At 43.4% G+C, this 27,353-nt stretch overlaps 21 non-coding genes across 21 annotated transcripts; all 21 read left to right on the top strand.

Moving 5' to 3' along the window:
• Positions 1–4,114: 4,114 nt before the first annotated feature.
• On the top strand, positions 4,115–4,185 carry trnag-gcc (transfer RNA glycine (anticodon GCC)). The gene has a single exon. It is a non-coding gene; the product is annotated as a tRNA-Gly (tRNA).
• Positions 4,186–6,282: 2,097 nt separating this feature from the next.
• Positions 6,283–6,353, top strand: trnag-gcc (transfer RNA glycine (anticodon GCC)). The gene has a single exon. It is a non-coding gene; the product is annotated as a tRNA-Gly (tRNA).
• A 589-nt stretch (positions 6,354–6,942) lies between these two features.
• On the top strand, positions 6,943–7,013 carry trnag-gcc (transfer RNA glycine (anticodon GCC)). Its single transcript has one exon. It is a non-coding gene; the product is annotated as a tRNA-Gly (tRNA).
• A 346-nt stretch (positions 7,014–7,359) lies between these two features.
• Positions 7,360–7,430, top strand: trnag-gcc (transfer RNA glycine (anticodon GCC)). Its single transcript has one exon. It is a non-coding gene; the product is annotated as a tRNA-Gly (tRNA).
• Positions 7,431–8,663: 1,233 nt separating this feature from the next.
• Positions 8,664–8,734, top strand: trnag-gcc (transfer RNA glycine (anticodon GCC)). The gene has a single exon. It is a non-coding gene; the product is annotated as a tRNA-Gly (tRNA).
• Positions 8,735–11,481: 2,747 nt separating this feature from the next.
• Positions 11,482–11,552, top strand: trnag-gcc (transfer RNA glycine (anticodon GCC)). Its single transcript has one exon. It is a non-coding gene; the product is annotated as a tRNA-Gly (tRNA).
• Positions 11,553–12,569: 1,017 nt separating this feature from the next.
• On the top strand, positions 12,570–12,640 carry trnag-gcc (transfer RNA glycine (anticodon GCC)). The gene has a single exon. It is a non-coding gene; the product is annotated as a tRNA-Gly (tRNA).
• Positions 12,641–13,219: 579 nt separating this feature from the next.
• trnag-gcc (transfer RNA glycine (anticodon GCC)) lies at positions 13,220–13,290 on the top strand. The gene has a single exon. It is a non-coding gene; the product is annotated as a tRNA-Gly (tRNA).
• Positions 13,291–14,088: 798 nt separating this feature from the next.
• Positions 14,089–14,159, top strand: trnag-gcc (transfer RNA glycine (anticodon GCC)). Its single transcript has one exon. It is a non-coding gene; the product is annotated as a tRNA-Gly (tRNA).
• Positions 14,160–14,739: 580 nt separating this feature from the next.
• On the top strand, positions 14,740–14,810 carry trnag-gcc (transfer RNA glycine (anticodon GCC)). Its single transcript has one exon. It is a non-coding gene; the product is annotated as a tRNA-Gly (tRNA).
• Positions 14,811–15,397: 587 nt separating this feature from the next.
• On the top strand, positions 15,398–15,468 carry trnag-gcc (transfer RNA glycine (anticodon GCC)). Its single transcript has one exon. It is a non-coding gene; the product is annotated as a tRNA-Gly (tRNA).
• Positions 15,469–16,048: 580 nt separating this feature from the next.
• trnag-gcc (transfer RNA glycine (anticodon GCC)) lies at positions 16,049–16,119 on the top strand. The gene has a single exon. It is a non-coding gene; the product is annotated as a tRNA-Gly (tRNA).
• Positions 16,120–17,807: 1,688 nt separating this feature from the next.
• Positions 17,808–17,878, top strand: trnag-gcc (transfer RNA glycine (anticodon GCC)). The gene has a single exon. It is a non-coding gene; the product is annotated as a tRNA-Gly (tRNA).
• Positions 17,879–19,350: 1,472 nt separating this feature from the next.
• Positions 19,351–19,421, top strand: trnag-gcc (transfer RNA glycine (anticodon GCC)). The gene has a single exon. It is a non-coding gene; the product is annotated as a tRNA-Gly (tRNA).
• Positions 19,422–20,657: 1,236 nt separating this feature from the next.
• trnag-gcc (transfer RNA glycine (anticodon GCC)) lies at positions 20,658–20,728 on the top strand. Its single transcript has one exon. It is a non-coding gene; the product is annotated as a tRNA-Gly (tRNA).
• Positions 20,729–21,755: 1,027 nt separating this feature from the next.
• Positions 21,756–21,826, top strand: trnag-gcc (transfer RNA glycine (anticodon GCC)). The gene has a single exon. It is a non-coding gene; the product is annotated as a tRNA-Gly (tRNA).
• Positions 21,827–23,282: 1,456 nt separating this feature from the next.
• trnag-gcc (transfer RNA glycine (anticodon GCC)) lies at positions 23,283–23,353 on the top strand. Its single transcript has one exon. It is a non-coding gene; the product is annotated as a tRNA-Gly (tRNA).
• Positions 23,354–24,160: 807 nt separating this feature from the next.
• Positions 24,161–24,231, top strand: trnag-gcc (transfer RNA glycine (anticodon GCC)). Its single transcript has one exon. It is a non-coding gene; the product is annotated as a tRNA-Gly (tRNA).
• Positions 24,232–25,467: 1,236 nt separating this feature from the next.
• On the top strand, positions 25,468–25,538 carry trnag-gcc (transfer RNA glycine (anticodon GCC)). Its single transcript has one exon. It is a non-coding gene; the product is annotated as a tRNA-Gly (tRNA).
• A 588-nt stretch (positions 25,539–26,126) lies between these two features.
• On the top strand, positions 26,127–26,197 carry trnag-gcc (transfer RNA glycine (anticodon GCC)). Its single transcript has one exon. It is a non-coding gene; the product is annotated as a tRNA-Gly (tRNA).
• Positions 26,198–27,197: 1,000 nt separating this feature from the next.
• Positions 27,198–27,268, top strand: trnag-gcc (transfer RNA glycine (anticodon GCC)). The gene has a single exon. It is a non-coding gene; the product is annotated as a tRNA-Gly (tRNA).
• Positions 27,269–27,353: the final 85 nt, after the last annotated feature.

Genomic DNA, 27,353 nt, shown 5'->3' with positions numbered 1-27,353 from the left:
TTACATTCCAGGCCAACCCACAACTGAGTTTTGGAGACGCTTGTGTTGCAAGAGCCTTCACCCAAATCACTTCACAAGCCTTATCAATTCTGTCCAAACTACGGTAGTAGATGAACTTCATGCTGCTGAAATATGCAAGAGAGGCTCCTTTAGAATTTTAAACCAAATTGCTGAGTCAGCACAATACTTACCTGAAAAGCACACTCTGTGAAGTCCGGGTTAGATTCCAGGCCAACGCACAACTGAGTTTTGGAGACGCTTGTGTTGCAAGAGCCTTCACCCAAAGCACTTCACAAGCCTTATCAATTCTGTCCAAACTACGGTAGTAGATGAACTTCATGCTGCTGAAATATGCAAGAGAGGCTCCTTGAAAATTTTTAACCAAATTGCTGAGTCAGCACAATACTTACCTGAAAAGCACACTCTGTGAAGTCCGGGTTAGATTCCAGGCCATCGCACAACTGAGTTTTGGAGACGCTTGTGTTGCAAGAGCCTTCACCCAAAGCACTTCACAAGCCTTATCAATTCTGTCCAAACTACGGTAGTAGACGAACTTCATGCTGCTGAAATATACAATAGAGGCTCTTTTAGAATTTTAAACCAAATTGCTGAGTCAGCACAATACTTACCTGAAAAGCGCACTCTGTGAAGTCCGGGTTAGATTCCAGGCCAACGCACAACTGAGTTTTGGATACGCTTGTGTTGCAAGAGCCTTCACCCAAAGCACTTCACAAGCCTTATCAATTCTGTCCAAACTACGGTAGTAGATGAACTTCATGCTGCTGAAATATGCAAGAGAGGCTCCTTGAAAATTTTAAAACAAATTGCTGAGTCAGCACAATACTTACCTGAAAGGCGCACTCTGTGAAGTCCGGGTTAGATTCCAGGCCAACGCACAACTGAGTTTTGGAGACGCTTGTGTTGCAAGAGCCTTCACCCAAAGCACTTCACAAGCCTTATCAATTCTGTCCAAACTACGGTAGTAGATGAACTTCATGCTGCTGAAATATGCAAGAGAGGCTCCTTGAAAATTTTTAACCAAATTGCTGAGTCAGCACAATACTTACCTGAAAAGCACACTCTGTGAAGTCCGGGTTCGATTCCCGGCCAATGCATAACAGGGTTTTGAATATTGAGCCTTCACCCAAAACACTTCACAAGCCTTATCAATTCTGACCAAACTACGGTAGTAGATGAACTTCATGCTGCTGAAATATGCAAGAGAGGCTCCTTGAAAATTTTAAACCAAATTGCTGAGTCAGCACAATACTTACCTGAAAAGCACACTCTGTGAAGTCCGGGTTACATTCCAGGCCAACCCACAACTGAGTTTTGGAGACGCTTGTGTTGCAAGAGCCTTCACCCAAAGCACTTCACAAGCCTTATCAATTCTGTCCAAACTACGGTAGTAGATGAACTTCATGCTGCTGAAATATGCAAGAGAGGCTCCTTTATAATTTTAAACCAAATTGCTGAGTCAGCACAATACTTACCTGAAAAGCACACTCTGTGAAGTCCGGGTTAGATTCCAGGCCAACGCACAACTGAGTTTTGGAGACGCTTGTGTTGCAAGAGCCTTCACCCAAAGCACTTCACAAGCCTTATCAATTCTGTCCAAACTACGGTAGTAGATGAACTTCATGCTGCTGAAATATGCAAGAGAGGCTCCTTGAAAATTTTTAACCAAATTGCTGAGTCAGCACAATACTTACCTGAAAAGCACACTCTGTGAAGTCCGGGTTAGATTCCAGGCCAACGCACAACTGAGTTTTGGAGACGCTTGTGTTGCAAGAGCCTTCACCCAAAGCACTTCACAAGCCTTATCAATTCTGTCCAAACTACGGTAGTAGACGAACTTCATGCTGCTGAAATATACAATAGAGGCTCTTTTAGAATTTTAAACCAAATTGCTGAGTCAGCACAATACTTACCTGAAAAGCGCACTCTGTGAAGTCCGGGTTAGATTCCAGGCCAACGCACAACTGAGTTTTGGATACGCTTGTGTTGCAAGAGCCTTCACCCAAAGCACTTCACAAGCCTTATCAATTCTGTCCAAACTACGGTAGTAGATGAACTTCATGCTGCTGAAATATGCAAGAGAGGCTCCTTGAAAATTTTAAAACAAATTGCTGAGTCAGCACAATACTTACCTGAAAGGCGCACTCTGTGAAGTCCGGGTTACATTCCAGGCCAACGCACAACTGAGTTTTGGAGACGCTTGTGTTGCAAGAGCCGACACCCAAAGAACTTTACAAGCCTTATCAATTCTGACCAAACTAGGCTACTCCATGCTGCTGAAATATACTTAGGATGACTTAGGATACTTAGACTTAGGATGCTCCTTTTCTATTTTGAAACCAAACTGTTGATTCAGCACAATACTTAAGTGAAAAGCACACTGCGTTGTCATTGATCGTTTATGATAAGCAGTGGTGGTTCGATGTCCGGCCAGTGCACAAATGAGTTTTGTATATTGAGCCTTCTCCTTTAGACTTTTAACGCAAATTGCTGAAGCGGCACAGTACTTAGGTGTAAATCGTACTCTCCGAACTCCTTGGCTCTTTAACAAAGGCATTGGTGTTTCAGTGGTAGAATTCTCGCCTGCCACACGGGAGGCCCGGGTCCGATTCCCGGCCAATGCATAGCAGGGTTTTGAATATTGAGCCTTCACCCAAAGAACTTCACAGGCCTTATGAATTCTATCCGAACTACGGTAGTAGAAGAACTTCATGCTGCTGAAATATGCAAGTGAGGCTCCTTTAGAATTTTAAACCAAATTGCTGAGTCAGCACAATACTTACCTGAAAGCACACTCTGTGAAGTCCGGGTTAGATTCCAGGCCAACGCACAACTGAGTTTTGGAGACGCTTGTGTTGCAAGAGCCTTCACCCAAAGCACTTCACAAGCCTTATCAATTCTGACCAAACTAGGGTACTCCATGCTGCTGAAATATACTTAGGATGACTTAGGATACTTAGGATACTTAGACTTAGGATGCTCCTTATCTATTTTGAAACCAAACTGTTGATTCAGCACAATACTTAAGTGAAAAGCACACTGCGTTGTCATTGATCGTTTATGATAAGCAGTGGTGGTTCGATTTCCGGCCAGTGCACAAAGGAGTTTTGTATATTGAGCCTTCTCCTTTAGACTTTTAACGCAAATTGCTGAAGCAGCACAGTACTTAGGTGTAAATCGTACTCTCCGAACTCCTTGGTTCTTTAACACAGGCATTGGTGTTTCAGTGGTAGAATTCTCGCCTGCCACGCGGGAGGCCCTGCTATGCATTCGATTCCCGGCCAATGCATAGCAGGGTTTTGAATATTGAGCCTTCACCCAAAACACTTCACAAGCCTTATCAATTCTGACCAAAGTAGGGTAATAGATGAACTTCATGCTGCTGAAATATGCAAGAGAGGCTCCTTTAGAATTTTAAACCAAATTGCTGAGTCAGCACAATACTTACCTGAAAGCGCACTCTGTGAAGTCCGGGTTAGATTCCAGGCCAACGCACAACTGAGTTTTGGAGACACTTGTGTTGCAAGAGCCTTCACCCAAAGAACTTCACAAGCCTTATCAATTCTGTCCAAACTACGGTAGTAGATGAACTTCATGCTGCTGAAATATGCAAGAGAGGCTCCTTGAAAATTTTTAACCAAATTGCTGAGTCAGCACAATACTTACCTGAAAAGCACACTCTGTGAAGTCCGGGTTAGATTCCAGGCCAACGCACAACTGAGTTTTGGAGACGCTTGTGTTGCAAGAGCCTTCACCCAAAGCACTTCACAAGCCTTATCAATTCTGACCAAACTAGGGTACTCCATGCTGCTGAAATATACTTAGGATGACTTAGGATACTTAGGATACTTAGACTTAGGATGCTCCTTATCTATTTTGAAACCAAACTGTTGATTCAGCACAATACTTAAGTGAAAAGCACACTGCGTTGTCATTGATCGTTTATGATAAGCAGTGGTGGTTCGATTTCCGGCCAGTGCACAAAGGAGTTTTGTATATTGAGCCTTCTCCTTTAGACTTTTAACGCAAATTGCTGAAGCGGCACAGTACTTAGGTGTAAATCGTACTCTCCGAACTCCTTGGTTCTTTAACACAGGCGTTGGTGTTTCAGTGGTAGAATTCTCGCCTGCCACGCGGGAGGCCCGGGTTCGATTCCCGGCCAATGCATAGCAGGGTTTTGAATATTGAGCCTTCACCCAAAACACTTCACAAGCCTTATCAATTCTGACCAAAGTAGGGTAATAGATGAACTTCATGCTGCTGAAATATGCAAGAGAGGCTCCTTTAGAATTTTAAACCAAATTGCTGAGTCAGCACAATACTTACCTGAAAGCGCACTCTGTGAAGTCCGGGTTAGATTCCAGGCCAACGCACAACTGAGTTTTGGAGACACTTGTGTTGCAAGAGCCTTCACCCAAAGAACTTCACAAGCCTTATCAATTCTGTCCAAACTACGGTAGTAGATGAACTTCATGCTGCTGAAATATACAATAGAGGCTCTTTTAGAATTTTAAACCAAATTGCTGAGTCAGCACAATACTTACCTGAAAAGCGCACTCTGTGAAGTCCGGGTTAGATTCCAGGCCAACGCACAACTGAGTTTTGGATACGCTTGTGTTGCAAGAGCCTTCACCCAAAGCACTTCACAAGCCTTATCAATTCTGTCCAAACTACGGTAGTAGATGAACTTCATGCTGCTGAAATATGCAAGAGAGGCTCCTTGAAAATTTTAAAACAAATTGCTGAGTCAGCACAATACTTACCTGAAAGGCGCACTCTGTGAAGTCCGGGTTAGATTCCAGGCCAACGCACAACTGAGTTTTGGAGACGCTTGTGTTGCAAGAGCCGACACCCAAAGAACTTTACAAGCCTTATCAATTCTGACCAAACTAGGCTACTCCATGCTGCTGAAATATACTTAGGATGACTTAGGATACTTAGGATACTTAGACTTAGGATGCTCCTTATCTATTTTGAAACCAAACTGTTGATTCAGCACAATACTTAAGTGAAAAGCACACTGCGTTGTCATTGATCGTTTATGATAAGCAGTGGTGATTCGATTTCCGGCCAGTGCACAAAGGAGTTTTGTATATTGAGCCTTCTCCTTTAGACTTTTAACGCAAATTGCTGAAGCGGCACAGTACTTAGGTGTAAATCGTACTCTCCGAACTCCTTGGCTCTCTAACAAAGGCATTGGTGTTTCAGTGGTAGAATTCTCGCCTGCCACGCTGGAGGCCCGGGTTCGATTCCCGGCCAATACATAGCAGGGTTTTGAATATTGAGCCTTCACCCAAAACACTTCACAAGCCTTATCAATTCTGACCAAAGTAGGGTAATAGATAAAGTTCATGCTGCTGAAATATGCAAGAGAGGCTCCTTGAAAATTTTAAACCAAATTGCTGAGTCAGCACAATACTTACCTGAAAAGCACACTCTGTGAAGTCCGGGTTACATTCCAGGCCAACCCACAACTGAGTTTTGGAGATGCTTGTGTTGCAAGAGCCTTCACCCAAAGCACTTCACAAGCCTTATCAATTCTGTCCAAACTATGGTAGTAGATGAACTTCATGCTGCTGAAATATGCAAGAGAGGCTCCTTGAAAATTTTAAACCAAATTGCTGAGTCAGCACAATACTTACCTGAAAAGCACACTCTGTGAAGTCCGGGTTACATTCCAGGCCAACGCACAACTGAGTTTTGGAGATGCTTGTGTTGCAAGAGCCTTCACCCAAAGCACTTCACAAACCTTATCAATTCTGTCCAAACTTCATGCTGCTGAAATATACAATAGAGGCTCTTTTAGAATTTTAAACCAAATTGCTGAGTCAGCACAATACTTACCTGAAAGCGCACTCTGTGAAGTCCGGGTTAGATTCCAGGCCAACGCACAACTGAGTTTTGGAGACGCTTGTGTTGCAAGAACCTTCACCCAAAGAACTTTACAAGCCTTATCAATTCTGACCAAATTAGGGTACTCCATGCTGCTGAAATATACTTAGGATGACTTAGGATACTTAGACTTAGGATGCTCCTTTTCTATTTTGAAACCAAACTGTTGATTCAGCACAATACTTAAGTGAAAAGCACACTGCGTTGTCATTGATCGTTTATGATAAGCAGTGGTGGTTCGATGTCCGGCCAGTGCACAAATGAGTTTTGTATATTGAGCCTTCTCCTTTAGACTTTTAACGCAAATTGCTGAAGCGGCACAGTACTTAGGTGTAAATCGTACTCTCCGAACTCCTTGGCTCTTTAACAAAAGCATTGGTGTTTCAGTGGTAGAATTCTCGCCTGCCACGCGGGAGGCCCGGGTCCGATTCCCGGCCAATGCATAGCAGGGTTTTGAATATTGAGTCTTCACCCAAAGAACTTCACAGGCCTTATGAATTCTATCCAAACTCCGGTAGTAGAAGAACTTCATGCTGCTGAAATATGCAAGAGAGGCTCCTTGAAAATTTTAAACCAAATTGCTGAGTCAGCACAAAACTTACCTGAAAAGCACACTCTGTGAAGTCCGGGTTACATTTCAGGCCAACGCACAACTGAGTTTTGGAGACGCTTGTGTTGCAAGAGCCTTCACCCATAGCACTTCACAAGCCTTATCAATTCTGTCCAAACTAGGGTACTCCATGCTGCTGAAATATACTTAGGATGACTTAGGATACTTAGGATACTTAGACTTAGGATGCTCCTTTTCTATTTTGAAACCAAACTGTTGAATCAGCACAATACTTAAGTGAAAAGCACACTGCGTTGTCATTGATCGTTTATGATAAGCAGTGGTGGTTCGATGTCCGGCCAGTGCACAAATGAGTTTTGTATATTGAGCCTTCTCCTTTAGACTTTTAACGCAAATTGCTGAAGCAGCACAGTACTTAGATGTAAATCGTACTCTCCGAACTCCTTGATTCTTTAACAAAGGCATTGGTGTTTCAGTGGTAGAGTTCTCGCCTGCCACGCGGGAGGCCCGGGTTTGATTCCCGGCCAATGCATAGCAGGGTTTTGAATATTGAGCCTTCACCCAAAGCACTTCACAAGCCTTATCAATTCTGACCAAACTAGGGTACTCCATGCTGCTGAAATATACTTAGGATGACTTAGGATGCTCCTTTTCTATTTTGAAACCAAACTGTTGATTCAGCACAATACTTAAGTGAAAAGCACACTGCGTTGTCATTGATCGTTTATGATAAGCAGTGGTGGTTCGATGTCCGGCCAGTGCACAAAGGAGTTTTGTATATTGAGCCTTCTCCTTTAGACTTTTAACGCAAATTGCTGAAGCGGCACAGTACTTAGGTGTAAATCGTACTCTCCGAACTCCTTGGCTCTTTAACAAAGGCATTGGTGTTTCAGTGGTAGAATTCTCGCCTGCCACGCGGGAGGCCCGGGTCCGATTCCCGGCCAATGCATAGCAGGGTTTTGAATATTGAGCCTTCACCCAAAGAACTTCACAGGCCTTATGAATTCTATCCAAACTACGGTAGTAGAAGAACTTCATGCTGCTGAAATATGCAAGTGAGGCTCCTTTCGAATTTTAAACCAAATTGCTGAGTCAGCACAATACTTACCTGAAAGCGCACTCTGTGAAGTCCGGGTTAGATTCCAGGCCAATGCATAGCAGGGTTTTGAATATTGAGCCTTCACCCAAAGCACTTCACAAGCCTTATCAATTCTGACAAAACTAGGGTACTCCATGCTGCTGAAATATACTTAGGATGACTTAGGATACTTAGGATACTTAGACTTAGGATGCTCCTTATCTATTTTGAAACCAAACTGTTGATTCAGCACAATACTTACCTGAAAAGCACACTCTGTGAAGTCCGGGTTACATTCCAGGCCAACCCACAACTGAGTTTTGGAGACGCTTGTGTTGCAAGAGCCTTCACCCAAAGCACTTCACAAGCCTTATCAATTCTGTCCAAACTACGGTAGTAGATGAACTTCATGCTGCTGAAATATGCAAGAGAGGCTCCTTGAAAATTTTAAACCAAATTGCTGAGTCAGCACAATACTTACCTGAAAAGCACACTCTGTGAAGTCCGGGTTACATTCCAGGCCAACGCACAACTGAGTTTTGGAGACGCTTGTGTTGCAAGAGCCTTCACCCAAAGCACTTCACAAGCCTTATCAATTCTGTCCAAACTACGGTAGTAGATGAACTTCATGCTGCTGAAATATGCAAGAGAGGCTCCTTGAAAATTTTAAACCAAATTGCTGAGTCAGCACAATACTTACCTGAAAAGCACACTCTGTGAAGTCCGGGTTACATTCCAGGCCAACGCACAACTGAGTTTTGGAGATGCTTGTGTTGCAAGAGCCTTCACCCAAAGCACTTCACAAGCCTTATCAATTCTGTCCAAACTACGGTAGTAGACGAACTTCATGCTGCTGAAATATACAATAGAGGCTCTTTTAGAATTTTAAACCAAACTGTTGATTCAGCACAATACTTAAGTGAAAAGCACACTGCGTTGTCATTGATCGTTTATGATAAGCAGTGGTGGTTCGATTTCCGGCCAGTGCACAAAGGAGTTTTGTATATTGAGCCTTCTCCTTTAGACTTTTAACGCAAATTGCTGAAGCAGCACAGTACTTAGGTGTAAATCGTACTCTCCGAACTCCTTGGCTCTTTAACAAAGGCATTGGTGTTTCAGTGGTAGAATTCTCGCCTGCCACGTGGGAGGCCCGGGTTCGATTCCCGGCCAATGCATCGCAGGGTTTTGAATATTGAGCCTTCACCCAAAACACTTCACAAGCCTTATCAATTCTGACCAAAGTAGGGTAATAGATGAACTTCATGCTGCTGAAATATGCAAGAGAGGCTCCTTTAGAATTTTAAACCAAATTGCTGAGTCAGCACAATACTTACCTGAAAGCGCACTCTGTGAAGTCCGGGTTAGATTCCAGGCCAACGCACAACTGAATTTTGGAGACACTTGTGTTGCAAGAGCCTTCACCCAAAGAACTTCACAAGCCTTATCAATTCTGTCCAAACTACGGTAGTAGATGAACTTCATGCTGCTGAAATATACAATAGAGGCTCTTTTAGAATTTTAAACCAAATTGCTGAGTCAGCACAATACTTACCTGAAAAGCGCACTCTGTGAAGTCCGGGTTAGATTCCAGGCCAACGCACAACTGAGTTTTGGATACTCTTGTGTTGCAAGAGCCTTCACCCAAAGCACTTCACAAGCCTTATCAATTCTGTCCAAACTACGGTAGTAGATGAACTTCATGCTGCTGAAATATGCAAGAGAGGCTCCTTGAAAATTTTAAAACAAATTGCTGAGTCAGCACAATACTTACCTGAAAGGCGCACTCTGTGAAGTCCGGGTTAGATTCCAGGCCAACGCACAACTGAGTTTTGGAGACGCTTGTGTTGCAAGAGCCGACACCCAAAGAACTTTACAAGCCTTATCAATTCTGACCAAACTAGGCTACTCCATGCTGCTGAAATATACTTAGGATGACTTAGGATACTTAGGATACTTAGACTTAGGATGCTCCTTATCTATTTTGAAACCAAACTGTTGATTCAGCACAATACTTAAGTGAAAAGCACACTGCGTTGTCATTGATCGTTTATGATAAGCAGTGGTGATTCGATTTCCGGCCAGTGCACAAAGGAGTTTTGTATATTGAGCCTTCTCCTTTAGACTTTTAACGCAAATTGCTGAAGCGGCACAGTACTTAGGTGTAAATCGTACTCTCCGAACTCCTTGGCTCTCTAACAAAGGCATTGGTGTTTCAGTGGTAGAATTCTCGCCTGCCTCGCTGGAGGCCCGGGTTCGATTCCCGGCCAATGCATAGCAGGGTTTTGAATATTGAGCCTTCACCCAAAACACTTCACAAGCCTTATCAATTCTGACCAAAGTAGGGTAATAGATAAAGTTCATGCTGCTGAAATATGCAAGAGAGGCTCCTTGAAAATTTTAAACCAAATTGCTGAGTCAGCACAATACTTACCTGAAAAGCACACTCTGTGAAGTCCGGGTTACATTCCAGGCCAACCCACAACTGAGTTTTGGAGATGCTTGTGTTGCAAGAGCCTTCACCCAAAGCACTTCACAAGCCTTATCAATTCTGTCCAAACTACGGTAGTAGATGAACTTCATGCTGCTGAAATATGCAAGAGAGGCTCCTTGAAAATTTTAAACCAAATTGCTGAGTCAGCACAATACTTACCTGAAAAGCACACTCTGTGAAGTCCGGGTTACATTCCAGGCCAACGCACAACTGAGTTTTGGAGATGCTTGTGTTGCAAGAGCCTTCACCCAAAGCACTTCACAAACCTTATCAATTCTGTCCAAACTTCATGCTGCTGAAATATACAATAGAGGCTCTTTTAGAATTTTAAACCAAATTGCTGAGTCAGCACAATAATTTCCTGAAAGCACACTCTGTGAAGTCCGGGTTAGATTCCAGGCCAACGCACAACTGAGTTTTGGAGACGCTTGTGTTGCAAGAGCCTTCACCCAGAGAACTTTACAAGCCTTATCAATTCTGACCAAACTAGGGTACTCCATGCTGCTGAAATATACTTAGGATGACTTAGGATACTTAGACTTAGGATGCTCCTTTTCTATTTTGAAACCAAACTGTTGATTCAGCACAATACTTAAGTGAAAAGCACACTGCGTTGTCATTGATCGTTTATGATAAGCAGTGGTGGTTCGATGTCCGGCCAGTGCACAAATGAGTTTTGTATATTGAGCCTTCTCCTTTAGACTTTTAACGCAAATTGCTGAAGCGGCACAGTACTTAGGTGTAAATCGTACTCTCCGAACTCCTTGGCTCTTTAACAAAGGCATTGGTGTTTCAGTGGTAGAATTCTCGCCTGCCACGCGGGAGGCCCGGGTCCGATTCCCGGCCAAGGCATAGCAGGGTTTTGAATATTGAGCCTTCACCCAAAGAACTTCACAGGCCTTATCAATTCTATCCAAACTACGGTAGTAGAAGAACTTCATGCTGCTGAAATATGCAAGTGAGGCTCCTTTAGAATTTTAAACCAAATTGCTGAGTCAGCACAATACTTACCTGAAAGCACACTCTGTGAAGTCCGGGTTAGATTCCAGGCCAACGCACAACTGAGTTTTGGAGACGCTTGTGTTGCAAGAGCCTTCACCCAAAGCACTTCACAAGCCTTATCAATTCTGACCAAACTAGGGTACTCCATGCTGCTGAAATATACTTAGGATGACTTAGGATACTTAGACTTAGGATGCTCCTTTTCTATTTTGAAACCAAACTGTTGATTCAGCACAATACTTAAGTGAAAAGCACACTGCATTGTCATTGATCGTTTATGATAAGCAGTGGTGGTTCGATTTCCGGCCAGTGCACAAAGGAGTTTTGTATATTGAGCCTTCTCCTTTAGACTTTTAACGCAAATTGCTGAAGCGGCACAGTACTTAGGTGTAAATCGTACTCTCCGAACTCCTTGGCTCTTTAACAAAGGCATTGGTGTTTCAGTGGTAGAATTCTCGCCTGCCACGCCGGAGGCCCGGGTTCGATTCCCGGCCAATGCATCGCAGGGTTTTGAATATTGAGCCTTCACCCAAAACACTTCACAAGCCTTATCAATTCTGACCAAAGTAGGGTAATAGATGAACTTCATGCTGCTGAAATATGCAAGAGAGGCTCCTTGAAAATTTTAAACCAAATTGCTGAGTCAGCACATTACTTACCTGAAAAGCACACTCTGTGAAGTCCGGGTTAGATTCCAGGCCAACGCACAACTGAGTTTTGGAGACGCTTGTGTTGCAAGAGCCTTCACCCAAAGCACTTCACAAGCCTTATCAATTCTGTCCAAACTATGGTAGTAGATGAACTTCATGCTGCTGAAATATGCAAGAGAGGCTCCTTGAAAATTTTAAACCAAATTGCTGAGTCAGCACAATACTTACCTGAAAAGCACACTCTGTGAAGTCCGGGTTACATTCCAGGCCAACGCACAACTGAGTTTTGGAGACGCTTGTGTTGCAAGAGCCTTCACCCATAGCAGTTCACAAGCCTTATCAATTCTGTCCAAACTACGGTAGTAGACGAACTTCATGCTGCTGAAATATACAATAGAGGCTCTTTTAGAATTTTAAACCAAATTGCTGAGTCAGCACAATACTTTCCTGAAAGCACACTCTGTGAAGTCCGGGTTAGATTCCAGGCCAACGCACAACTGAGTTTTGGAGACGCTTGTGTTGCAAGAGCCTTCACCCAGAGAACTTTACAAGCCTTATCAATTCTGACCAAACTAGGGTACTCCATGCTGCTGAAATATACTTAGGATGACTTAGGATACTTAGACTTAGGATGCTCCTTTTCTATTTTGAAACCAAACTGTTGATTCAGCACAATACTTAAGTGAAAAGCACACTGCGTTGTCATTGATCGTTTATGATAAGCAGTGGTGGTTCGATGTCCGGCCAGTGCACAAATGAGTTTTGTATATTGAGCCTTCTCCTTTAGACTTTTAACGCAAATTGCTGAAGCGGCACAGTACTTAGGTGTAAATCGTACTCTCCGAACTCCTTGGCTCTTTAACAAAGGCATTGGTGTTTCAGTGGTAGAATTCTCGCCTGCCACGCGGGAGGCCCGGGTCCGATTCCCGGCCAATGCATTGCAGGGTTTTGAATATTGAGCCTTCACCCAAAGAACTTCACAGGCCTTATCAATTCTATCCAAACTACGGTAGTAGAAGAACTTCATGCTGCTGAAATATGCAAGTGAGGCTCCTTTAGAATTTTAAACCAAATTGCTGAGTCAGCACAATACTTACCTGAAAGCACACTCTGTGAAGTCCGGGTTAGATTCCAGGCCAACGCACAACTGAGTTTTGGAGACGCTTGTGTTGCAAGAGCCTTCACCCAAAGCACTTCACAAGCCTTATCAATTCTGACCAAACTAGGGTACTCCATGCTGCTGAAATATACTTAGGATGACTTAGGATACTTAGACTTAGGATGCTCCTTTTCTATTTTGAAACCAAACTGTTGATTCAGCACAATACTTAAGTGAAAAGCACACTGCATTGTCATTGATCGTTTATGATAAGCAGTGGTGGTTCGATTTCCGGCCAGTGCACAAAGGAGTTTTGTATATTGAGCCTTCTCCTTTAGACTTTTAACGCAAATTGCTGAAGCGGCACAGTACTTAGGTGTAAATCGTACTCTCCGAACTCCTTGGCTCTTTAACAAAGGCATTGGTGTTTCAGTGGTAGAATTCTCGCCTGCCACGCGGGAGGCCCGGGTTCGATTCCCGGCCAATGCATCGCAGGGTTTTGAATATTGAGCCTTCACCCAAAACACTTCACAAGCCTTATCAATTCTGACCAAAGTAGGGTAATAGATGAACTTCATGCTGCTGAAATATGCAAGAGAGGCTCCTTTAGAATTTTAAACCAAATTGCTGAGTCAGCACAATACTTACCTGAAAAGCACACTCTGTGAAGTCCGGGTTACATTCCAGGCCAACGCACAACTGAGTTTTGGAGACGCTTGTGTTGCAAGAGCCTTCACCCAAAGCACTTCACAAGCCTTATCAATTCTGTCCAAACTACGGTAGTAGACGAACTTCATGCTGCTGAAATATACAATAGAGGCTCTTTTAGAATTTTAAACCAAATTGCTGAGTCAGCACAATACTTTCCTGAAAGCACACTCTGTGAAGTCCGGGTTAGATTCCAGGCCAACGCACAACTGAGTTTTGGAGACGCTTGTGTTGCAAGAGCCTTCACCCAGAGAACTTTACAAGCCTTATCAATTCTGACCAAACTAGGGTACTCCATGCTGCTGAAATATACTTAGGATGACTTAGGATACTTAGACTTAGGATGCTCCTTTTCTATTTTGAAACCAAACTGTTGATTCAGCACAATACTTAAGTGAAAAGCACACTGCGTTGTCATTGATCGTTTATGATAAGCAGTGGTGGTTCGATGTCCGGCCAGTGCACAAATGAGTTTTGTATATTGAGCCTTCTCCTTTAGACTTTTAACGCAAATTGCTGAAGCGGCACAGTACTTAGGTGTAAATTGTACTCTCCGAACTCCTTGGCTCTTTAACAAAGGCATTGGTGTTTCAGTGGTAGAATTCTCGCCTGCCACGCGGGAGGCCCGGGTTCGATTCCCGGCCAATGCATAGCAGGGTTTTGAATATTGAGCCTTCACCCAAAACACTTCACAAGCCTTATCAATTCTGACCAAAGTAGGGTAATAGATGAACTTCATGCTGCTGAAATATGCAAGAGAGGCTCCTTGAAACTTTTAAACCAAATTGCTGAGTCAGCACAATACTTACCTGAAAAGCACACTCTGTGAAGTCCGGGTTACATTCCAGGCCAACGCACAACTGAGTTTTGGAGACGCTTGTGTTGCAAGAGCCTTCACCCAAAGAACTTTACAAGCCTTATCAATTCTGACCAAACTAGGGTACTCCATGCTGCTGAAATATACTTAGGATGACTTAGGATACTTAGACTTAGGATGCTCCTTTTCTATTTTGAAACCAAACTGTTGATTCAGCACAATACTTAAGTGAAAAGCACGCTGCGTTGTCATTGATCGTTTATGATAAGCAGTGGTGGTTCGATTTCCGGCCAGTGCACAAAGGAGTTTTGTATATTGAGCCTTCTCCTTTAGACTTTTAACGCAAATTGCTGAAGCGGCACAGTACTTAGGTGTAAATCGTACTCTCCGAGCTCCTTGGTTCTTTAACACAGGCATTGGTGTTTCAGTGGTAGAATTCTCGCCTGCCACGCGGGAGGCCCGGGTTCGATTCCCGGCCAATGCATAGCAGGGTTTTGAATATTGAGCCTTCACCCAAAACACTTCACAAGCCTTATCAATTCTGACCAAAGTAGGGTATGGACTTCATGCTGCTGAAATATGCAAGAGAGGCTCCTTGAAACTTTTAAACCAAATTGCTGAGTCAGCACAATACTTACCTGAAAAGCACACTCTGTGAAGTCCGGGTTAGATTCCAGGCCAACCCACAACTGAGTTTTGGAGACGCTTGTGTTGCATGAGCCTTCACCCAAAGCACTTCACAAGCCTTATCAATACAACTGTCCAAACTAGGGTACTCCATGCTGCTGAAATATACTTAGGATGACTTAGGATACTTAGGATACTTAGACTTAGGATGCTCCTTTTCTATTTTGAAACCAAACTGTTGAATCAGCACAATACTTAAGTGAAAAGCACACTGCGTTGTCATTGATCGTTTATGATAAGCAGTGGTGGTTCGATGTCCGGCCAGTGCACAAATGAGTTTTGTATATTGAGCCTTCTCCTTTAGACTTTTAACGCAAATTGCTGAAGCGGCACAGTACTTAGGTGTAAATTGTACTCTCCGAACTCCTTGGCTCTTTAACAAAGGCATTGGTGTTTCAGTGGTAGAATTCTCGCCTGCCACGCGGGAGGCCCGGGTTCGATTCCCGGCCAATGCATTGCAGGGTTTTGAATATTGAGCCTTCACCCAAAACACTTCACAAGCCTTATCAATTCTGACCAAAGTAGGGTAATAGATGAACTTCATGCTGCTGAAATATGCAAGAGAGGCTCCTTGAAACTTTTAAACCAAATTGCTGAGTCAGCACAATACTTACCTGAAAAGCACACTCTGTGAAGTCCGGGTTACATTCCAGACCAACGCACAACTGAGTTTTGGAGACGCTTGTGTTGCAAGAGCCTTCACCCAAAGAACTTTACAAGCCTTATCAATTCTGACCAAACTAGGGTACTCCATGCTGCTGAAATATACTTAGGATGACTTAGGATACTTAGACTTCGGATGCTCCTTTTCTATTTTGAAACCAAACTGTTGATTCAGCACAATACTTAAGTGAAAAGCACACTGCGTTGTCATTGATCGTTTATGATAAGCAGTGGTGGTTCGATGTCCGGCCAGTGCACAAATGAGTTTTGTATATTGAGCCTTCTCCTTTAGACTTTTAACGCAAATTGCTGAAGCGGCACAGTACTTAGGTGTAAATCGTACTCTCCGAACTCCTTGGCTCTTTAACAAAGGCATTGGTGTTTCAGTGGTAGAATTCTCGCCTGCCACGCGGGAGGCCCGGGTCCGATTCCCGGCCAATGCATAGCAGGGTTTTGAATATTGAGCCTTCACCCAAAGAACTTCACAGGCCTTATGAATTCTATCCAAACTACGGTAGTAGAAGAACTTCATGCTGCTGAAATATGCAAGTGAGGCTCCTTTCGAATTTTAAACCAAATTGCTGAGTCAGCACAATACTTACCTGAAAGCGCACTCTGTGAAGTCCGGGTTAGATTCCAGGCCAATGCATAGCAGGGTTTTGAATATTGAGCCTTCACCCAAAGCACTTCACAAGCCTTATCAATTCTGACAAAACTAGGGTACTCCATGCTGCTGAAATATACTTAGGATGACTTAGGATACTTAGGATACTTAGACTTAGGATGCTCCTTATCTATTTTGAAACCAAACTGTTGATTCAGCACAATACTTACCTGAAAAGCACACTCTGTGAAGTCCGGGTTACATTCCAGGCCAACCCACAACTGAGTTTTGGAGACGCTTGTGTTGCAAGAGCCTTCACCCAAAGCACTTCACAAGCCTTATCAATTCTGTCCAAACTACGGTAGTAGATGAACTTCATGCTGCTGAAATATGCAAGAGAGGCTCCTTTAGAATTTTAAACCAAATTGCTGAGTCAGCACAATACTTACCTGAAAAGCACACTCTGTGAAGTCCGGGTTAGATTCCAGGCCAACGCACAACTGAGTTTTGGAGACGCTTGTGTTGCAAGAGCCTTCACCCAAAGCACTTCACAAGCCTTATCAATTCTGTCCAAACTACGGTAGTAGATGAACTTCATGCTGCTGAAATATGCAAGAGAGGCTCCTTGAAAATTTTTAACCAAATTGCTGAGTCAGCACAATACTTACCTGAAAAGCACACTCTGTGAAGTCCGGGTTAGATTCCAGGCCAACGCACAACTGAGTTTTGGAGACGCTTGTGTTGCAAGAGCCTTCACCCAAAGCACTTCACAAGCCTTATCAATTCTGTCCAAACTACGGTAGTAGACGAACTTCATGCTGCTGAAATATACAATAGAGGCTCTTTTAGAATTTTAAACCAAATTGCTGAGTCAGCACAATACTTACCTGAAAAGCGCACTCTGTGAAGTCCGGGTTAGATTCCAGGCCAACGCACAACTGAGTTTTGGATACGCTTGTGTTGCAAGAGCCTTCACCCAAAGCACTTCACAAGCCTTATCAATTCTGTCCAAACTACGGTAGTAGATGAACTTCATGCTGCTGAAATATGCAAGAGAGGCTCCTTGAAAATTTTAAAACAAATTGCTGAGTCAGCACAATACTTACCTGAAAGGCGCACTCTGTGAAGTCCGGGTTACATTCCAGGCCAACGCACAACTGAGTTTTGGAGACGCTTGTGTTGCAAGAGCCGACACCCAAAGAACTTTACAAGCCTTATCAATTCTGACCAAACTAGGCTACTCCATGCTGCTGAAATATACTTAGGATGACTTAGGATACTTAGACTTAGGATGCTCCTTTTCTATTTTGAAACCAAACTGTTGATTCAGCACAATACTTAAGTGAAAAGCACACTGCGTTGTCATTGATCGTTTATGATAAGCAGTGGTGGTTCGATGTCCGGCCAGTGCACAAATGAGTTTTGTATATTGAGCCTTCTCCTTTAGACTTTTAACGCAAATTGCTGAAGCGGCACAGTACTTAGGTGTAAATCGTACTCTCCGAACTCCTTGGCTCTTTAACAAAGGCATTGGTGTTTCAGTGGTAGAATTCTCGCCTGCCACGCGGGAGGCCCGGGTCCGATTCCCGGCCAATGCATAGCAGGGTTTTGAATATTGAGCCTTCACCCAAAGAACTTCACAGGCCTTATGAATTCTATCCGAACTACGGTAGTAGAAGAACTTCATGCTGCTGAAATATGCAAGTGAGGCTCCTTTAGAATTTTAAACCAAATTGCTGAGTCAGCACAATACTTACCTGAAAGCACACTCTGTGAAGTCCGGGTTAGATTCCAGGCCAACGCACAACTGAGTTTTGGAGACGCTTGTGTTGCAAGAGCCTTCACCCAAAGCACTTCACAAGCCTTATCAATTCTGACCAAACTAGGGTACTCCATGCTGCTGAAATATACTTAGGATGACTTAGGATACTTAGGATACTTAGACTTAGGATGCTCCTTATCTATTTTGAAACCAAACTGTTGATTCAGCACAATACTTAAGTGAAAAGCACACTGCGTTGTCATTGATCGTTTATGATAAGCAGTGGTGGTTCGATTTCCGGCCAGTGCACAAAGGAGTTTTGTATATTGAGCCTTCTCCTTTAGACTTTTAACGCAAATTGCTGAAGCGGCACAGTACTTAGGTGTAAATAGTACTCTCCGAACTCCTTGGTTCTTTAACACAGGCATTGGTGTTTCAGTGGTAGAATTCTCGCCTGCCACGCGGGAGGCCCTGCTATGCATTCGATTCCCGGCCAATGCATAGCAGGGTTTTGAATATTGAGCCTTCACCCAAAACACTTCACAAGCCTTATCAATTCTGACCAAAGTAGGGTAATAGATGAACTTCATGCTGCTGAAATATGCAAGAGAGGCTCCTTTAGAATTTTAAACCAAATTGCTGAGTCAGCACAATACTTACCTGAAAGCGCACTCTGTGAAGTCCGGGTTAGATTCCAGGCCAACGCACAACTGAGTTTTGGAGACACTTGTGTTGCAAGAGCCTTCACCCAAAGAACTTCACAAGCCTTATCAATTCTGTCCAAACTACAGTAGTAGATGAACTTCATGCTGCTGAAATATGCAAGAGAGGCTCCTTGAAAATTTTTAACCAAATTGCTGAGTCAGCACAATACTTACCTGAAAAGCACACTCTGTGAAGTCCGGGTTAGATTCCAGGCCAACGCACAACTGAGTTTTGGAGACGCTTGTGTTGCAAGAGCCTTCACCCAAAGCACTTCACAAGCCTTATCAATTCTGACCAAACTAGGGTACTCCATGCTGCTGAAATATACTTAGGATGACTTAGGATACTTAGGATACTTAGACTTAGGATGCTCCTTATCTATTTTGAAACCAAACTGTTGATTCAGCACAATACTTAAGTGAAAAGCACACTGCGTTGTCATTGATCGTTTATGATAAGCAGTGGTGGTTCGATTTCCGGCCAGTGCACAAAGGAGTTTTGTATATTGAGCCTTCTCCTTTAGACTTTTAACGCAAATTGCTGAAGCGGCACAGTACTTAGGTGTAAATCGTACTCTCCGAACTCCTTGGTTCTTTAACACAGGCATTGGTGTTTCAGTGGTAGAATTCTCGCCTGCCACGCGGGAGGCCCGGGTTCGATTCCCGGCCAATGCATAGCAGGGTTTTGAATATTGAGCCTTCACCCAAAACACTTCACAAGCCTTATCAATTCTGACCAAAGTAGGGTAATAGATGAACTTCATGCTGCTGAAATATGCAAGAGAGGCTCCTTTAGAATTTTAAACCAAATTGCTGAGTCAGCACAATACTTACCTGAAAGCGCACTCTGTGAAGTCCGGGTTAGATTCCAGGCCAACGCACAACTGAGTTTTGGAGACACTTGTGTTGCAAGAGCCTTCACCCAAAGAACTTCACAAGCCTTATCAATTCTGTCCAAACTACGGTAGTAGATGAACTTCATGCTGCTGAAATATGCAAGAGAGGCTCCTTGAAAATTTTTAACCAAATTGCTGAGTCAGCACAATACTTACCTGAAAAGCACACTCTGTGAAGTCCGGGTTACATTCCAGGCCAACGCACAACTGAGTTTTGGAGACGCTTGTGTTGCAAGAGCCTTCACCCAAAGCACTTCACAAGCCTTATCAATTCTGTCCAAACTACGGTAGTAGATGAACTTCATGCTGCTGAAATATACAATAGAGGCTCTTTTAGAATTTTAAACCAAATTGCTGAGTCAGCACAATACTTACCTGAAAAGCGCACTCTGTGAAGTCCGGGTTAGATTCCAGGCCAACGCACAACTGAGTTTTGGATACGCTTGTGTTGCAAGAGCCTTCACCCAAAGCACTTCACAAGCCTTATCAATTCTGTCCAAACTACGGTAGTAGATGAACTTCATGCTGCTGAAATATGCAAGAGAGGCTCCTTGAAAATTTTAAAACAAATTGCTGAGTCAGCACAATACTTACCTGAAAGGCGCACTCTGTGAAGTCCGGGTTAGATTCCAGGCCAACGCACAACTGAGTTTTGGAGACGCTTGTGTTGCAAGAGCCGACACCCAAAGAACTTTACAAGCCTTATCAATTCTGACCAAACTAGGCTACTCCATGCTGCTGAAATATACTTAGGATGACTTAGGATACTTAGACTTAGGATGCTCCTTTTCTATTTTGAAACCAAACTGTTGATTCAGCACAATACTTAAGTGAAAAGCACACTGCGTTGTCATTGATCGTTTATGATAAGCAGTGGTGGTTCGATGTCCGGCCAGTGCACAAATGAGTTTTGTATATTGAGCCTTCTCCTTTAGACTTTTAACGCAAATTGCTGAAGCGGCACAGTACTTAGGTGTAAATCGTACTCTCCGAACTCCTTGGCTCTTTAACAAAGGCATTGGTGTTTCAGTGGTAGAATTCTCGCCTGCCACGCGGGAGGCCCGGGTCCGATTCCCGGCCAATGCATAGCAGGGTTTTGAATATTGAGCCTTCACCCAAAGAACTTCACAAGCCTTATCAATTCTGAAAAAACTAGGGTACTCCATGCTGCTGAAATATACTTAGGATGACTTAGGATACTTAGGATACTTAGACTTAGGATGCTCCTTATCTATTTTGAAACCAAACTGTTGATTCAGCACAATACTTACCTGAAAAGCACACTCTGTGAAGTCCGGGTTACATTCCAGGCCAACCCACAACTGAGTTTTGGAGACGCTTGTGTTGCAAGAGCCTTCACCCAAAGCACTTCACAAGCCTTATCAATTCTGTCCAAACTACGGTAGTAGATGAACTTCATGCTGCTGAAATATGCAAGAGAGGCTCCTTGAAAATTTTAAACCAAATTGCTGAGTCAGCACAATACTTACCTGAAAAGCACACTCTGTGAAGTCCGGGTTACATTCCAGGCCAACGCACAACTGAGTTTTGGAGACGCTTGTGTTGCAAGAGCCTTCACCCAAAGCACTTCACAAGCCTTATCAATTCTGTCCAAACTACGGTAGTAGAAGAACTTCATGCTGCTGAAATATGCAAGAGAGGCTCCTTGAAAATTTTAAACCAAATTGCTGAGTCAGCACAATACTTACCTGAAAAGCACACTCTGTGAAGTCCGGGTTACATTCCAGGCCAACGCACAACTGAGTTTTGGAGATGCTTGTGTTGCAAGAGCCTTCACCCAAAGCACTTCACAAGCCTTATCAATTCTGTCCAAACTACGGTAGTAGACGAACTTCATGCTGCTGAAATATACAATAGAGGCTCTTTTAGAATTTTAAACCAAACTGTTGATTCAGCACAATACTTAAGTGAAAAGCACACTGCGTTGTCATTGATCGTTTATGATAAGCAGTGGTGGTTCGATTTCCGGCCAGTGCACAAAGGAGTTTTGTATATTGAACCTTCTCCTTTAGACTTTTAACGCAAATTGCTGAAGCGGCACAGTACTTAGGTGTAAATCGTACTCTCCGAACTCCTTGGTTCTTTAACAAAGGCATTGGTGTTTCAGTGGTAGAATTCTCGCCTGCCACGCGGGAGGCCCGGGTTCGATTCCCGGCCAATGCATAACAGGGTTTTGAATATTGAGCCTTCACCCAAAACACTTCACAAGCCTTATCAATTCTGACCAAAGTAGGGTAATAGATGAACTTCATGCTGCTGAAATATGCAAGAGAGGCTCCTTGAAAATTTTAAACCAAATTGCTGAGTCAGCACAATACTTACCTGAAAAGCACACTCTGTGAAGTCCGGGTTACATTCCAGGCCAACCCACAACTGAGTTTTGGAGACGCTTGTGTTGCAAGAGCCTTCACCCAAAGCACTTCACAAGCCTTATCAATTCTGTCCAAACTACGGTAGTAGATGAACTTCATGCTGCTGAAATATGCAAGAGAGGCTCCTTTAGAATTTTAAACCAAATTGCTGAGTCAGCACAATACTTACCTGAAAAGCACACTCTGTGAAGTCCGGGTTAGATTCCAGGCCAACGCACAACTGAGTTTTGGAGACGCTTGTGTTGCAAGAGCCTTCACCCAAAGCACTTCACAAGCCTTATCAATTCTGTCCAAACTACGGTAGTAGATGAACTTCATGCTGCTGAAATATGCAAGAGAGGCTCCTTGAAAATTTTTAACCAAATTGCTGAGTCAGCACAATACTTACCTGAAAAGCACACTCTGTGAAGTCCGGGTTAGATTCCAGGCCAACGCACAACTGAGTTTTGGAGACGCTTGTGTTGCAAGAGCCTTCACCCAAAGCACTTCACAAGCCTTATCAATTCTGTCCAAACTACGGTAGTAGACGAACTTCATGCTGCTGAAATATACAATAGAGGCTCTTTTAGAATTTTAAACCAAATTGCTGAGTCAGCACAATACTTACCTGAAAAGCGCACTCTGTGAAGTCCGGGTTAGATTCCAGGCCAACGCACAACTGAGTTTTGGATACGCTTGTGTTGCAAGAGCCTTCACCCAAAGCACTTCACAAGCCTTATCAATTCTGTCCAAACTACGGTAGTAGATGAACTTCATGCTGCTGAAATATGCAAGAGAGGCTCCTTGAAAATTTTAAAACAAATTGCTGAGTCAGCACAATACTTACCTGAAAGGCGCACTCTGTGAAGTCCGGGTTACATTCCAGGCCAACGCACAACTGAGTTTTGGAGACGCTTGTGTTGCAAGAGCCGACACCCAAAGAACTTTACAAGCCTTATCAATTCTGACCAAACTAGGCTACTCCATGCTGCTGAAATATACTTAGGATGACTTAGGATACTTAGACTTAGGATGCTCCTTTTCTATTTTGAAACCAAACTGTTGATTCAGCACAATACCTAAGTGAAAAGCACACTGCGTTGTCATTGATCGTTTATGATAAGCAGTGGTGGTTCGATGTCCGGCCAGTGCACAAATGAGTTTTGTATATTGAGCCTTCTCCTTTAGACTTTTAACGCAAATTGCTGAAGCGGCACAGTACTTAGGTGTAAATCGTACTCTCCGAACTCCTTGGCTCTTTAACAAAGGCATTGGTGTTTCAGTGGTAGAATTCTCGCCTGCCACGCGGGAGGCCCGGGTCCGATTCCCGGCCAATGCATAGCAGGGTTTTGAATATTGAGCCTTCACCCAAAGAACTTCACAGGCCTTATGAATTCTATCCGAACTACGGTAGTAGAAGAACTTCATGCTGCTGAAATATGCAAGTGAGGCTCCTTTAGAATTTTAAACCAAATTGCTGAGTCAGCACAATACTTACCTGAAAGCGCACTCTGTGAAGTCCGGGTTACATTCCAGGCCAACGCACAACTGAGTTTTGGAGACACTTGTGTTGCAAGAGCCTTCACCCAAAGAACTTCACAAGCCTTATCAATTCTTTCCTAACTACGGTAGTAGATGAACTTCATGCTGCTGAAATATGCAAGAGAGGCTCCTTGAAAATTTTTAACCAAATTGCTGAGTCAGCACAATACTTACCTGAAAAGCACACTCTGTGAAGTCCGGGTTAGATTCCAGGCCAACGCACAACTGAGTTTTGGAGACGCTTGTGTTGCAAGAGCCTTCACCCAAAGCACTTCACAAGCCTTATCAATTCTGACCAAACTAGGGTACTCCATGCTGCTGAAATATACTTAGGATGACTTAGGATACTTAGGATACTTAGACTTAGGATGCTCCTTATCTATTTTGAAACCAAACTGTTGATTCAGCACAATACTTAAGTGAAAAGCACACTGCGTTGTCATTGATCGTTTATGATAAGCAGTGGTGGTTCGATTTCCGGCCAGTGCACAAAGGAGTTTTGTATATTGAGCCTTCTCCTTTAGACTTTTAACGCAAATTGCTGAAGCGGCACAGTACTTAGGTGTAAATCGTACTCTCCGAACTCCTTGGTTCTTTAACACAGGCATTGGTGTTTCAGTGGTAGAATTCTCGCCTGCCACGCGGGAGGCCCGGGTTCGATTCCCGGCCAATGCATAGCAGGGTTTTGAATATTGAGCCTTCACCCAAAACACTTCACAAGCCTTATCAATTCTGACCAAAGTAGGGTAATAGATGAACTTCATGCTGCTGAAATATGCAAGAGAGGCTCCTTTAGAATTTTAAACCAAATTGCTGAGTCAGCACAATACTTACCTGAAAGCGCACTCTGTGAAGTCCGGGTTAGATTCCAGGCCAACGCACAACTGAGTTTTGGAGACACTTGTGTTGCAAGAGCCTTCACCCAAAGAACTTCACAAGCCTTATCAATTCTGTCCAAACTACGGTAGTAGATGAACTTCATGCTGCTGAAATATGCAAGAGAGGCTCCTTGAAAATTTTTAACCAAATTGCTGAGTCAGCACAATACTTACCTGAAAAGCACACTCTGTGAAGTCCGGGTTAGATTCCAGGCCAACGCACAACTGAGTTTTGGAGACGCTTGTGTTGCAAGAGCCTTCACCCAAAGCACTTCACAAGCCTTATCAATTCTGTCCAAACTACGGTAGTAGATGAACTTCATGCTGCTGAAATATACAATAGAGGCTCTTTTAGAATTTTAAACCAAATTGCTGAGTCAGCACAATACTTACCTGAAAAGCGCACTCTGTGAAGTCCGGGTTAGATTCCAGGCCAACGCACAACTGAGTTTTGGATACGCTTGTGTTGCAAGAGCCTTCACCCAAAGCACTTCACAAGCCTTATCAATTCTGTCCAAACTACGGTAGTAGATGAACTTCATGCTGCTGAAATATGCAAGAGAGGCTCCTTGAAAATTTTAAAACAAATTGCTGAGTCAGCACAATACTTACCTGAAAGGCGCACTCTGTGAAGTCCGGGTTAGATTCCAGGCCAACGCACAACTGAGTTTTGGAGACGCTTGTGTTGCAAGAGCCGACACCCAAAGAACTTTACAAGCCTTATCAATTCTGACCAAACTAGGCTACTCCATGCTGCTGAAATATACTTAGGATGACTTAGGATACTTAGACTTAGGATGCTCCTTTTCTATTTTGAAACCAAACTGTTGATTCAGCACAATACTTAAGTGAAAAGCACACTGCGTTGTCATTGATCGTTTATGATAAGCAGTGGTGGTTCGATGTCCGGCCAGTGCACAAATGAGTTTTGTATATTGAGCCTTCTCCTTTAGACTTTTAACGCAAATTGCTGAAGCGGCACAGTACTTAGGTGTAAATCGTACTCTCCGAACTCCTTGGCTCTTTAACAAAGGCATTGGTGTTTCAGTGGTAGAATTCTCGCCTGCCACGCGGGAGGCCCGGGTCCGATTCCCGGCCAATGCATAGCAGGGTTTTGAATATTGAGCCTTCACCCAAAGAACTTCACAGGCCTTATGAATTCTATCCAAACTACGGTAGTAGAAGAACTTCATGCTGCTGAAATATGCAAGTGAGGCTCCTTTAGAATTTTAAACCAAATTGCTGAGTCAGCACAATACTTACCTGAAAGCACACTCTGTGAAGTCCGAGTTAGATTCCAGGCCAACGTACAACTGAGTTTTGGAGACGCTTGTGTTGCAAGAGCTTTCACCCAAAGCACTTCACAAGCCTTATCAATTCTGACCAAACTAGGGTACTCCATGCTGCTGAAATATACTTAGGATGACTTAGGATACTTAGGATACTTAGACTTAGGATGCTCCTTATCTATTTTGAAACCAAACTGTTGATTCAGCACAATACTTAAGTGAAAAGCACACTGCGTTGTCATTGATCGTTTATGATAAGCAGTGGTGATTCGATTTCCGGCCAGTGCACAAAGGAGTTTTGTATATTGAGCCTTCTCCTTTAGACTTTTAACGCAAATTGCTGAAGCGGCACAGTACTTAGGTGTAAATCGTACTCTCCGAACTCCTTGGCTCTCTAACAAAGGCATTGGTGTTTCAGTGGTAGAATTCTCGCCTGCCACGCTGGAGGCCCGGGTTCGATTCCCGGCCAATGCATAGCAGGGTTTTGAATATTGAGCCTTCACCCAAAACACTTCACAAGCCTTATCAATTCTGACCAAAGTAGGGTAATAGATAAAGTTCATGCTGCTGAAATATGCAAGAGAGGCTCCTTGAAAATTTTAAACCAAATTGCTGAGTCAGCACAATACTTACCTGAAAAGCACACTCTGTGAAGTCCGGGTTACATTCCAGGCCAACCCACAACTGAGTTTTGGAGATGCTTGTGTTGCAAGAGCCTTCACCCAAATCACTTCACAAGCCTTATCAATTCTGTCCAAACTACGGTAGTAGATGAACTTCATGCTGCTGAAATATGCAAGAGAGGCTCCTTGAAAATTTTAAACCAAATTGCTGAGTCAGCACAATACTTACCTGAAAAGCACACTCTGTGAAGTCCGGGTTACATTCCAGGCCAACGCACAACTGAGTTTTGGAGATGCTTGTGTTGCAAGAGCCTTCACCCAAAGCACTTCACAAACCTTATCAATTCTGTCCAAACTTCATGCTGCTGAAATATACAATAGAGGCTCTTTTAGAATTTTAAACCAAATTGCTGAGTCAGCACAATACTTACCTGAAAGCGCACTCTGTGAAGTCCGGGTTAGATTCCAGGCCAACGCACAACTGAGTTTTGGAGACGCTTGTGTTGCAAGAACCTTCACCCAAAGAACTTTACAAGCCTTATCAATTCTGACCAAATTAGGGTACTCCATGCTGCTGAAATATACTTAGGATGACTTAGGATACTTAGACTTAGGATGCTCCTTTTCTATTTTGAAACCAAACTGTTGATTCAGCACAATACTTAAGTGAAAAGCACACTGCGTTGTCATTGATCGTTTATGATAAGCAGTGGTGGTTCGATGTCCGGCCAGTGCACAAATGAGTTTTGTATATTGAGCCTTCTCCTTTAGACTTTTAACGCAAATTGCTGAAGTGGCACAGTACTTAGGTGTAAATCGTACTCTCCGAACTCCTTGGCTCTTTAACAAAAGCATTGGTGTTTCAGTGGTAGAATTCTCGCCTGCCACGCGGGAGGCCCGGGTCCGATTCCCGGCCAATGCATAGCAGGGTTTTGAATATTGAGTCTTCACCCAAAGAACTTCACAGGCCTTATGAATTCTATCCAAACTCCGGTAGTAGAAGAACT

This window comes from Ictalurus punctatus, chromosome 3 (genome assembly GCF_001660625.3).
Source record: "Ictalurus punctatus breed USDA103 chromosome 3, Coco_2.0, whole genome shotgun sequence".
Taxonomy (NCBI): domain Eukaryota; kingdom Metazoa; phylum Chordata; class Actinopteri; order Siluriformes; family Ictaluridae; genus Ictalurus; species Ictalurus punctatus.
The sequence above is the reverse complement of the archived record's forward strand: the minus strand, read 5'-3'. Positions and strand labels throughout refer to the sequence as shown.